Here is a 13,221-nt window from a genome sequence, read left to right on the forward strand (position 1 = left end):
ATGTAATTAACTTGTCAAACATGTTGATTTTAAAGGGTTATCAGCTAATACATTCAAAGTCGTGTAGTTTTGATATGATTAAGACAATGCCAATGAACTATAAGTACTGCATCTTCGCGGGTTCCGAGACCCAATTTCTTGCGTTTTAAGCCCTATGACTTACAGCTGAGCTACGTATAACAATAGACGTGTAATAACTGATGTTACACAGGTCTCAAGTAGTAAAATGCTATCATATATAGGCCCGGCATGGCCAGATGGGTTAAGACGTTCGACTCGTAATCCGAGGGTCGCGGTTTCGAATCCCGGTCGTCCCAAACATGCTCGTCCTTTCAGCCGTGGAGGTGTTATAATGTTACGGTCAATCCCACTATTCGTTGGTAAAAGAGTGGCCCAAGAGTTGGCGGTGGGTGGTGATGACTAGCTGCTAAATTAGGGACGGCTAGCGCAGATAGCGCTCGAGTAGCTTTGCGCGAAATTAAAAAAAACAAACAAACAGTCATATATAAAAATAGAACTGAAATATATTTCCCCAGTATTTAAGTAACTATCTTAAATTCGAAGATCTTGAAATGTCTATTTTGTGTAGCATTTTTAAGAGTGACACATTTCAACGACCAATGGTACTCGTATTCGAGGTTGATGCTTCCATGATTTAGTAGATGTGTCTACAGGAATCCATAGCTTATATTTCCTTCTCTAAAAACCCCTGTGTAGGCGAATATATATATATAAATAACATAAAGCCTTGTAGATTTGAGAAAATTTGTTTACCTCAGGCGTAAAGGCACGTTTAGCTTCGCTGAAAGGAAACCTCTTTCAAAACAGGAACCGGATATGGTCGAACAATGTGCAATCGATTACACGTATTAGCAGATGCCTAGTACGAGTGCACATAAACTCTTTTGCATCAGAGTTAAGAGACGCGGAGGAGGGCAAGTTATTTTTACAAAGGAGAAAAATACTTCGGATTTCTCTCGCTCTACAACTGAGATTTAATTAGATCAAAAAAAAATTATTTTAACGATTTAAGATGCACGAGATGACTTCGGAAATAACAAGAAACATTAAATATTTCTTGTAACAAAACAATCCGTTCTTGGGGCCCTAAACTGGTTTGGTGGTGAAGAAGCTTGACTCACAATTTGAAGGTCACGGGTTCGAACCTATCTCATCAGACCTGCTTTTCCTTTCAGCCGTGGTAGAGTTATAATGTTACAATTAATCCCACTATTTGTTGGTAAAGACTAACGCAAGAATTGGTAGTGGGTGGTGTTGCCTTCCCTCCTGTTTGGCACTACTAGTTTAGGGACGGGTAGTATAAAGATAGTCCTCGTGTAGCTTTGCGCAAAATTCAAACGAAACTTTTGTTCTTGAATTTGAATAATTTACTGTGATTATATAAATATATATATTGCTAAAATTACTAATAATTATTTTTAGTTTAAAATAAGGTCATTTAAGAACTTGGCACTACTTTATGCGGATGTACACCTTGAGCCGCATATAAAAGCAGTACAGTCACAGTAAACTATCACTTTACTGGTGTCGTGTTAATTAGTGCCTCTTTCATATTGGGGGCAGGAATACTAACTTCAAGAGGTAAGGTTTATCTTACTTACCATCAGATGTCAGTACCTTATTTTTTATTTTATTTATTCATTTTTCATCTCTTTATGTTTATATTTTTCTCATTCTTATTCTAACGTGGGAGAGCAGACACCTTCCCACGACTGTTGCAGAGAGTAAAGGGTGATATAGATATGGGACGTTGTGGGCTTAAGCACCCAAATCTCGCTCTCCTAATTTTTAAATTTCTAATCTTTTTATGTGAGACTAGCGAATTGAAGGTTAAGCCTGATAGATGGTGTATCCCCATCGCAATGTGGGTCCTACTTCTTCAGTCACCTCCAAAACCTAGGATACATTTTATAACCCCCCTATGATTTTTTTAAAAAAACATGGAGCGTATTTTGTTTTATTTTAACGTTTTTTGTTTGTGGCTTAAAAATATTATTCTTCATGATTTTGTTTACTTATTTGGCTTCATTTGGATATAATTATTCAATTTCATTAAAATACACACATTATATATATATATATATATATATATCACACTATGTATAACCAAATATTTAATTATTACTTTAACATCGTAAGGAACCCAAATTCATTTCACAGTCCGGCTGACTCCCTATCTATTCACGGGATATATTTATTATTATTATTACTTTGTTTTACTCTATCAGCGCAAAGCTATTCAACCACAAGATGTCGCTAATTTTGAACTGATAGTCTCTAACAAAGACAGCCAGTCAAGAGGGCTCACAGCAAGTTCTTGGGATATTTTCGACCAAAGAACTAATAGTCGGATTTGACCTACACTCTCTTATAACACACTTACAACAAATTTAGAGAGGGCGGAGCGCATTTTTTATTTTTTGCTTTAGCTAGCGTGACGCTAACATTGGATCTACAGCTCCGTACGCTTATCACTCAGCCCCCCCAAATGTTTTACAAAATATGACTATAGGAATACAAGATGAAGAATTTCAAATAGTTACAAATATTTTGTAGGATTGTTGTTGACTCGTAATCTGAAGATCGCGGTTCGAATCCCCGTCACATCAAACATGCTCGCCATTTCAGCCGTGGGGGCGTTATAATGTTATGGTCACTTCCACTATTCGTTGGTAAAAAAGAAGCCCAAGAGTTGGCGGTGGGTGGTGATGACTAGCTGCCTTCTTTCTAGTCTCACACTGCTAAATTAGGGACGGCTAGCGCGGATAGTCCTTGAGTAGTTTTGCGCGAAATTCAACAAACAAACAGATTTCAGAAATTAAGGCTTACCCGTTGACAGTACCATAAAACTCAAATGCAATCTCAAAGCGTTTAAAAACGCTACAGAACACCAACAGTATTAGTAAACATCAAGTAGCCGTAAATTTAACATCCACGAGTGAAAGTAATTTGGAGATTATAGAACAGTCTGAGTTCTTGTTTGTTTGTTTTTATTGAGGATAAATTTTAAAGTATAAAACTAACCAACAGAGATATTTATTTTAAAATAAAAACAGCAAACCAATCTTTTGTTTTCATAGAATTAACGAAACGCGAAGGTTTAGTTCAACCCACGCAACTGGAGCATATGTTTCCATGTAACATGCGTCGACCAATTCATTTTAGAACGCAGGTTTTGCAACAAGGGGTTGCGAACCATAAATATCCGGATTCACACTATGAGAACGCTAACCAATAGACCGGCGCAGATCGGAGGAAAGTGTTTGTTATTTTTTAATTCCAATAAAAGTGTGTTTGCAGTTAAGTTCCCAGACATATCTCTGTGCCACTGGAGGGTCACAGTAAGGCCATCTTGTATAGTTATATTTAAACTGTGATTTATTTTTGTACATGTGTAAAATATGTGTGCACAGAGATTATGTAAATTCGTGATTAATGAAAGATTATCTTTGGACATGAAAAGTTGCTTCCCTTATGAGTAATTGTGATAAAAAACAAACCACAAGAACGATCACAAGAAGGGCTAAACATGAGATGTGAAACCGCCAGCCGACCTGTATCTCCACATGGACCCCACAAACCTTCATGCCGAATGTAGTAAAGATCCATCAACAGGGGGCGAAGTAGTGGTAAAAAACGCAAACCTGAAAAATTGTTTGTACCACCACACGAACCTAATGAACCTACACAGCAATTATATAGACCTATCAATACCCTGCAGAGTAGTTACATGGATGTACAACAGTCAGTACATTTATAATCATATAGATAAGTAGTTACGCAGATATACAACAGACAGTACAATTATATTCATATAGCTAACTAGTTACATGAACGTACAACTCACAGCACTATTATATTTATATAGATAAATAGTTTCTGGATATACAACAGACAGTACGATTAAATTATTAGTTTTATATAGATAAGTGGTTATAGAAACATACAACAGATAGTACGATTAAATTGTTAAACTTGAACAGATAAGTAGTTATATGAACATACAACTGACAGTACTATTATATTTATATATATAAGTAGTTACATGGACATACAACTTACAGTACGAATGTTTTTATATAGATAAGCAGTTATATGGACATACAACAGACATTACTATCATATTTATGCAAATAAGTAGTTATATGGACATACAACTGACAGTAGTATTATATTTATATGGATAAGTAGTTATATAGACATATAACTGACAGTACTATCATATTTGTATAGATTGTTGACACTTAATCTTCCCAGTGGCTCAGTGGTAATTTCTGAAGGCTTATAACACTAAAAATCCGTGTTTCTATACCCGTGGTTGTCAAAAACACAAACAATCCCCTGTGGCGCTTTGTGATTAACAAGAAACAACTGAGCATTAGTTTTCAAAATTCCTTACGGTATTGTAACTAAATCTATTTTTTATCTTTTATTATAATACTTTTTTATTTCAGCGAGAAGTGAGCAGCACGTTCAAAAGACGCGAATGTAATAATATGTGTGAAACTTGATACATTGCTTTGTTTCATCTCATATAATATTTATGAATTCTACCACTAGGTGGCGTATTGACTTCTTAATTAACGTAGCGTTCAGTTAAATTATTCCTTTTCTATTTATGCAATCGTACTCCTTGCGGATTCCTTATAAATAATTCAGTTTATTCTGAAGACAATGTGCTTGTAGAGCAGAAATTACAAAATTATTTTTTACTACAAATTGGGGCCGTTTGAGATATAAAAACTGCATAATTTATAATAACTGTTCAGCTAATGTTACCAGTTGATTTAAACAGCTTGCGAAATGTATTCGAGAAAAATACGTTTTTTTCTTTTAAAAACAAAGTTTTCTTCCCAGAAAAATCGATATTGTTACCATGGTTTCAAGACACTTCACACTGAAGTCTTCCTAAAGAAGACTGAGCTACGAGTATATATTGAAAACAACACTCTATTTGTGAGAACATTTACTGAACTTGTAATTAATTAAAGTTGCTATTGATCTAGTGGCAGAGAAAGTGTGTGTGTTTTCTTATAGGAAAGCCACACGGGGCTATCTACTGAGTCCACCGAGAGGAATCGAATTTAGGGTTGTAAATCCGTAGACTTACCGCTATACCAGCAGGGAACACAGAGGAACAGTTTGTTTTTAAATTTCGCGCAAAGCTACACGAGGACTATATGCGCTAGCCGTCCCTAATTTAGCAGCGTAAGACTAGAGGGAAGGCAGCTAGTCACCACCACCCATCGCCAACTCTTGGGCTGATCGTTTACCAACACACAGAGGAATAGAGTTTGAGTGGTCGACATGGGTTTCTGTAGTGGATAAAAGTCGTATAAGGGGCTGGAAATAATTCAGTTTTTTTTAAATAAAATTTTAATATATAAAGTAGATTCTGAAATATGTTTGCAGAAAAAAAAGTGGAAGTTACACTTTAACGATTAATAAAGTTTATTGGAAGAAATTAGAATCAAATATTTCTTCTTTTGGGATAAAAACCTTTAAAATTATTATGTACATTTCTATGGACGTTTCTATAATTTTAGCTTTTTACTCTTCGCACTCAGTCAATATAGTCCAAGTTGTCAGGCGTAGCTTTAATACAACATTTGTCCATTAAGTTTTGATATAAGGAGAGAATAAAAAAAATCTTAGGAGTGGCAGTTGAAATGGAACTGGTGAATATATCAAACAGCACTTAAGTAGCAATAAACTCTTACGTATTAATTTGATAAGACGTGCACAGGAAACTTCTGTTGAAAAATAATGCTCGCTTCTTAACGTCTTTAGAATTTATAATAGTGGAGTTTTATTATTTAAAAAGCAAACAAACCATCATATATTAAAATATCAGAAGAGAAGGACAAGCAAACGGAATTCTGATTAATTTGAAATAAATAAAAATCTTTGCGTCGGCTTCAATATTTCCGGAGCTAAAAATAAGTAACCGAAACTATTTTACCGTTTGTTTGTTTCTTTTTGAATTTCGCTCAAAGCTACACGAGGGCTATCTGCGCTAGCCGTCCCTAATTTAGCAGTGTAAGACTAGATGGAAGGCAGCTAGTTATCACCACCCACCGCCAACTCTTGGGCTACTCTTTTACCAACGAATAGTGGGATTGACTGTCACTTTATAACGCAGCCAAGGCTGAAAGGGTGAGCATGTTTGGTGCGACCGGGATTCGAACCCGCGATTCTCAGATTACGAGTCGAACGTCTTAACCCACCTGATCATGCCGGGCCCTATTTTACCGTTTTCGAACATATTTAGGCCCGGCACGACCTAGAAATTTATAAAGAGAAGTATAACTGAAATTTTTAAAATATAGATCTGCATCTAAAAATTATATTAAAATTATGTATCTCGAAGTTTAATTGAAATAAAACACGCATGTTTATTCCAAAAATTTCATTACAAAACAGATTTGTAAATAAAAGTCCATAAGAACATACACTGATGCCCAAAGGTGAGGCTCAACTCGCAATCTGAGTGTCGCGGGTTCGAATCCCGGTCACACCAAACATGCTCGCCCTTTCAGCCGTGGATCCGTTATAATGTGGCGGTCAATCCCACTATTCGTTGGTAAAAGAGTAGCCCAAGAGTTGGAGGTGGGTGGTGATGACTAGCTGCCTTCCCTCTAGTCTGACATTGCTAAATTAGGGACGGATAGCGCAGATAGCCCTCGTGTAGCTTTGCACGAAATTCAAAAAACAAACAATTCGAACAGTGTTTAATGAAATATATATCTATACAAAGCAGGCTCGGCTTATTTGGAATTTTTTTCACAAATCTTCAAGAAGGCTATCTGCGCCAGCCGTCTCCACCTTAACAGGGAAGGCAGCTAGTTAGTATCGCTCACCGCCGACACTTGGACTTTTTTTTTATGAAAGAAGTAGTGGGATTGATTAACACATTATATGGCTGAGAGCACGAGCGTGTTTGGTGTCGAGGATTCGAACCTGCGACCTTCAGTTTGCGAATCAAGGTGGTCATGCCAGACCAATACTGATTCTTCTTGCTTCCTTTTAAATATGAAGATGGTATTCATGCATTATTTCAGTTATGTGCCTTGAAAAACGGCTGAAATAGCTAGCATTTTGGTGCGTCGGGGATTCGAACCCGCGACCCTCAGATTACGAGTCGAGTGTTTAACCACCTGGCAATGCTGGGCCTAAAAGAAGGAAGGCAACTAGTCATCACCACCCACTGCCAACTCTTGGGCTTTTCTTTTACCAACGAATAGTGTGATTGACCGTCACATTATAACGCCCCCGCGGCTGAAAGAGCGAGCATGTTTGGTGCGACGAGGAGTCGAACCTGCGGCCCTCAGATTGCGAGTCGAGCGCCCCTAACCACGTGTCCATGCCGGGCCAAAACGATCATAAGAAAAATCCAGATTTGCCTGTTTGTTGAATACAACGAAAGTGAAAACATCAATCAATTGTTTAAACATTACTTTCAAAACAAAGTTGGTGGAAATGCTATATTCTTACAAAATAAACACGTTATTCTGTGACATGTATAATAAATAACTTGCTTCAAGTTTTACCGATTTAGCAAATATTTAATATTCGAAAGTCGCCCTCTACATAAAATTGAATCGTAGAGAATCTGCTTTCGGGCTGAGATGTAAAACGAAAAAAAATGTTGTCATTAGATAAACAAAAGTACACTGAAAATTTAATTTCAATTTACGTATGTTGTAAGAATATAAAATGATATGAGAAAACCCTTTTCCTAAAGTAGTTTAATCCAGTCTTAAAGTTTCATAAAACTTTAATTTTACTTAAAAAAAGTAATACCAACTTATCTTGATGTATATAAAATATATGAAATTTTAATCCAGAAATTCAATTATCTTATTCGGTGAAGGATGATACTGATGACTTTGGAAAGCTGTAAAATAAACAGTTGTAGTAGCTTGTAAAAATAAATTACTTTATTCTTTAGAGTGTAATCTAACCTTTGATCTTAATGTTTGTTCAGCTTCAGGGGATAGTTGTTTTAAATAATACAATCTCGTTGATTATATCATCTCGTCATCTGTAGAAACTTATCACATATCACTATTTGATAGTTCTCACTAATTCCTACAGGGGGCACTGGTAGCATCCTACATAAATAAGTTTTGTCAATCTGTGAAGTACTGTGATATAAGTAATACCACTGTAGTTGTTGTTTTTTCTAACGCTAAAGGTTTCTTAGCGTTTCACTTGATAAGTAATTCTAATTTACTCCTACAGGGGCGCTGGTAGCGTCCTATATAAGTAATTTTCGTGAGTTTGTGAAATAATATGAAATAAGTAATGCTGATGTAGTAGTTTTTCCTTCAAAACATAAAAGCTTTAATGTGGTTTCACCATTATACGTATTGCTCTTTAGGCAACACTAATAACTAAAAAAGCAATTCTGGGGTTCAAACCCTACCCACAATATTTTATTTTTTATTTTTGTAGTAACCAACCTAAGGTATTCACAGAGCGCTTTGTCATTCTCACCCAGCATGGCCAGGTGGTTAAGGCATGCGGCTCGTAATCTGAGGGTCACGGGTTCGAATCCCCGTCACATCAAACATGTTCGCCCTTTCAGCCGTGAGGGCGTTATAATGTGACAGTCAATCTCACTATTCGCTGGTAAAAGAGTAGCCCAAGAGTTGGCGGTGGGTGGTGATGACTAGCTGCCTTCCCTCTAGTCTTACGCTGCTAAATTAGGGACGGCTAGTGCAGATATCCCTCATGTAGTTTTAGGCGAAATTCAAAACAAACCAATCGCCATCTTCGAAAACGTTCATCTAAGCGAGATTCTCTTTAAAATCCAGTTTCTTCTCGAGTTTTGTCCGTTCTCCGAAAGCCCATGTTACTATCATTATGACAAAAATGATTGCGTTTGAGTGTGTCTTTGATTTACTTCTATTAAAAGTCAATTAACTAGTCCCTTGGAGACACTCAAACTTTGTACCAACTTATAGCAAAATCAAATATAAACTTTTCTAAATATACATCCGCACATTTTCTCACTAGATGTCGCGCAGATACGCAAGTCAAACAGTAAACAGCCGGTATTGCCAATAATATCACGTTTTGCTCGACTGATGTGATCAGAGAGACCTTAAACCGAAACAAGTGTTACGATGAAAGGATAAAAAATTCTTAATGTCTTTTAGTCCTTAAAATTTGGCTTCCCCTTACTTTAAAGATTCACTTTTTTGGCAGAAATAATTCACAGAATGCTTGCTTTGTTTATGAATACAACATACGCTAGTTTTATAATAATAGACACTGTAGAGGCTCTATAGGGCAATTCTTTCCGGAAACTCCATTTTACCATTCACGTATCTCATAAAGTTTTTGTTGTTGTTCAGATCTTACCAAGTCAGGCTTTTAATGATCATTATAAAACACTGGAAGTAAGTTACTTGTAAATGAAGTAATAATTACTTGGCCGATTGGCAAATAAAAATAACTTGAAATTGTCATTAATATACAATTATTATTATTATTATAAGAGATGTCTCATTGGGAAACGTTCGTATAAGGTAATTCTAAAAGTGAATTTTCCGATAGCGAGTTCTTTAGTAGTAACAAGCTTTCTAATTTGTATTGTTGCTACAGCTGAATGTGAAAAATAGAGTTTATTTCTTTGTATATTACAGTATTTATGTAATTAATTATTACAGTATTAATTATTTCTACGTGTATTACAGTATTTATACCTACCAAACATATCATATGTTTCTACCTTTTCTTCTTGTAGAATTCGTGCCTTAAAGTTAGTTTAGTGAGTTTTTTTTTTTGTTTTGTTTTTTTTAACCCCCTAACCAAAGTCTTTTGTTCTAGAAATCGTGTCGGCTTTCGAGCTGAGTAAAACTGAGATATGGCACGGAAAACGTTACACGGTAAAAGGTTCTGTCCTTCCAGTCGCGGTAATATAAAACAAACTAACTATGGTCAAAGCTTTGTGTCAGTTAGCTAATGGAATCTTCATGCTTTTACCACGTGCATCAGAGACAGGCTTGTGATAAAAATAAAATTCTTATCCAAGTTATATTACCTTGGCCGTTAATATACAAAATCATTTCAAAAGTCATTTCAGTTTAATTTGTTTATAACTTTAAATACTCTACTAAACTCCCAAAATATGCGAATGTGTTTGGGAAATAAAAACCAAAACGAAATTAATATAAATAACCTACAAATCCAACCGATAGCCCTCGTGAAGCTTTACGCGAAATTCAAAACAAACACATCCCTAATATAGAAGGAATAACAGAATATACTGTGACGAGAAACTAGAATTTTTTTTTTAAATTGGAATTCTCTTTCTATAATGCCTTTATATTTTCAGGCTATATGGTGAGCCATTATTCCTGGATTAGCCCACAAAAGTATATTTTTACAGGCCCGGCATGGCCAGGTGGGTTAAGGCGTGCGACTCGTAATCTGAGGGCCGCGGGTTCCCCGTCGCATCAAGCATGCCCGCCTTTTCAGCCGTGGGGGCGTTATAAAGTGACGGTCAAACCCACCATTCGTTGGTAAAAGAGTAGCCCAAGAGTTGGCGGTGGGTGGTGATGACTAGCTGCCCTCCCTCTTGTCGTACTCTGCTAAATTAGGGACAGCTAGCACGGTATAACTGAACAGTTATAGTTCTCTATGAAATTAGGGAAAAGTCAAAATTATCGTTAGTTGGAGTTTCGTGTTATTATATTTTATTATTTTCAGTAGCTGTCCTGGCACTGATAAAAAATGCCTGTCGTTTGTGTTTGTTGGTCATTCATTTGAATAAGTTCCATTATAATGTTTTCCTTAATTTGTACTGAGTCAGCTACCATGGTAAAAGTAACAACTCTTTCTGAGAGACGCTAAGCTGTCGCAAGCCAGTGTAGTTTTCATAATTTATATACAATGGCTAGACTTTTATTGATTCGTTTTCATATAATTCTCACGAATACGTTTACTTTGGAAATGCATCAGACCTATGTGATAGCAATATTATTAACTGGTTGGAGTACCCCTCTCCTGGACGGAGGTTGTGTGAATCAATGTTTAATAAAAGGTTATCTTAGGTCATGAAAAGCTGCTTCCTTTTATATGAAATGAGTAAAACACAATGTGAAACCGCAAATTTGCATCTATATCCCCATGTACCCAAGAAATCTTCACGCCAAATTTGATGGAGACCCATCAACAGGCGGCGAAATAATGGTTATTGTTGCTGTTTTGAATTAAGCACAAAGCTACACAATGTGCTATCTGTGCTCTGCCCACCACGGGTATCGAAACCCGGTTTTTAGCGTTATAAGTCCACAGACATACCGCTGAGCCACTGGGGGGCCGAAGTAGTGGTAAAAAAAACCCATAAAAGCCGCAAAACACTAAATATAGAAAATTGAAAATTTGTATGGACCCAATGAACCTCCATATGAATTTTCATAAAGATCCAGCCACACCCTGCGAAGTAGTTACATTGACATACAACAGTCAGTATTTATATGGATACCATTCGATATCTACATTGTAAAGTAACTTTTTTCTGATCACCGTGAAACTAACTATCAGGATTTTTTTGATATAACCAGTGGAATCTTAAAATCCAATGCTTTATTCATTTTCCCATTATTACGACTTTGAAATCCATTTCTTTTTCGACGTTTTGTCAGATCCACATGACAACCGCATCTGATACAAAGTCGCATGACTTGACTCGCAGTCTGAGGGTCGCGAGTTCATATTCACGTCCCACCAAACAAGCTCGCTCCTTCAGCTGTGGGAGCATTGTAATGTCACAGTCAATCCCACTATTCGTTGGTAAAAGTGCATCTCAAGAGTTGGCGGTTGGTGGTGATGACTCTGCCTTCCCTCTAGTCTTACACTGCTAAATTTGGAACAACTAGCGCGGATAACCCTCGTGTAGCTTTGCGCGAAATTCAAAACAAATAAAGTGGCAGTGAAACGGAATGTTAAACTGCAATTTTTATTGCTGCCATAATATGTATAGTACTAAGAAGTAGAAGAATATGGATCAACATGGGGTACCAAGAACATAGAGAAAGAGACATACAGTAAGTGGTAGACCAGCCGTGATACGCAAACTACTGCATATCGTAACAGATGAGAATCCGCGAACATAATAGTAAATAACAAATGCTGTCTACGTGCCCCAGACAGCAACACGCAACATAACTAAATTGGATCCCCCAGCGACAGAAATCAAGTGCACATAAGTTACTTCCACAAGACAACTATTCAAACTTAAGCAAATGGAGAATGAAACGAGAAATTGTGCTATTCCATATGAAGGCGAACCGGTCAGGTTGCTGGACGCAATTACTACGGATTTCCATATGACAGGACTGTTGGAAAGGGAGCTGCAAAACCGTCGTAACCGTACAACAGATGAATTGTTGAAAGCATGCCGGAAGGAGGGGTAGTATTTTGTACATGACAACCTAACAAAGAGCTTTCTTCCAATGGAAACTATGCTGTATGGCTATTTTAAAGATGCACAGTCGTCAGATGGAGCACATGACGACGTGATGGTAGTCCAAAAATCGTTTTTTATTTCAAGTGGATCGCAATCCTCTGTAAAATATGACCAACAATACGAACATTATAATAAATTCAACACTTTACACAATAGGAAAAACTTAAGAATAATTAACTTAATGATAAGTCCCCTGCTGGAACAGCGGTAAGTCTACGGACTTACAGCGCTATAATCAGGAGTTCAATTCCCCTCAATGGACACAGCAGATAGCCCAATGTAGCTTTGTTATAATAAAATACATACACATAATAATGAAATAAAGAATGTATGTAACACTGCACTTGGTATCATAATAATTTTAACACAACAACAACAGAAAACTGTTAATAATATTAACACTTAGATAATTTGTCATTTGGACGAGGACTGGTGTATTTTCTACTGTAGTGAAGACTCCATAAATATAAGGCTTTGTTCACAAAATTCTGTATCATAGAAATTCATTGGTAGGTACCTTTTTTTCGCCCCCCAATCCTACCCCCAACAGTACAGCGATATATCAGCGAACGTATAGTGCTAGAAACTGGGTTTCGATACTCGTGGTAAGCAGAGCGCAGATAAGCTTTTCTGTGGCTTAGTAACAAACGAACAGACCTTATTTTCCTGCCGTTATTCTGGTGGAGATTCGCTGCTACATACATAAATATGGCAAAGAC

The 13,221-nt window shown here is 36.7% G+C and overlaps 1 protein-coding gene across 1 annotated transcript in view; it reads left to right on the top strand.

The window, feature by feature from the left end:
* The first annotated feature begins 1,424 nt into the window (after positions 1-1,424).
* LOC143223908 (regulator of G-protein signaling 9-binding protein-like) overlaps positions 1,425-13,221 on the top strand; it is a 136,704-nt gene continuing 124,907 nt past the window's right edge. Inside the window, exon 1 of the mRNA XM_076452383.1 lies at positions 1,425-1,602. The gene's annotated coding sequence lies outside the window, so the exon portion shown is untranslated. The remainder of the gene's footprint in view (positions 1,603-13,221) is intronic.

The sequence above is a fragment of the Tachypleus tridentatus genome, chromosome 8 (assembly GCF_004210375.1).
Source record: "Tachypleus tridentatus isolate NWPU-2018 chromosome 8, ASM421037v1, whole genome shotgun sequence".
NCBI classification, from domain to species: domain Eukaryota; kingdom Metazoa; phylum Arthropoda; class Merostomata; order Xiphosura; family Limulidae; genus Tachypleus; species Tachypleus tridentatus.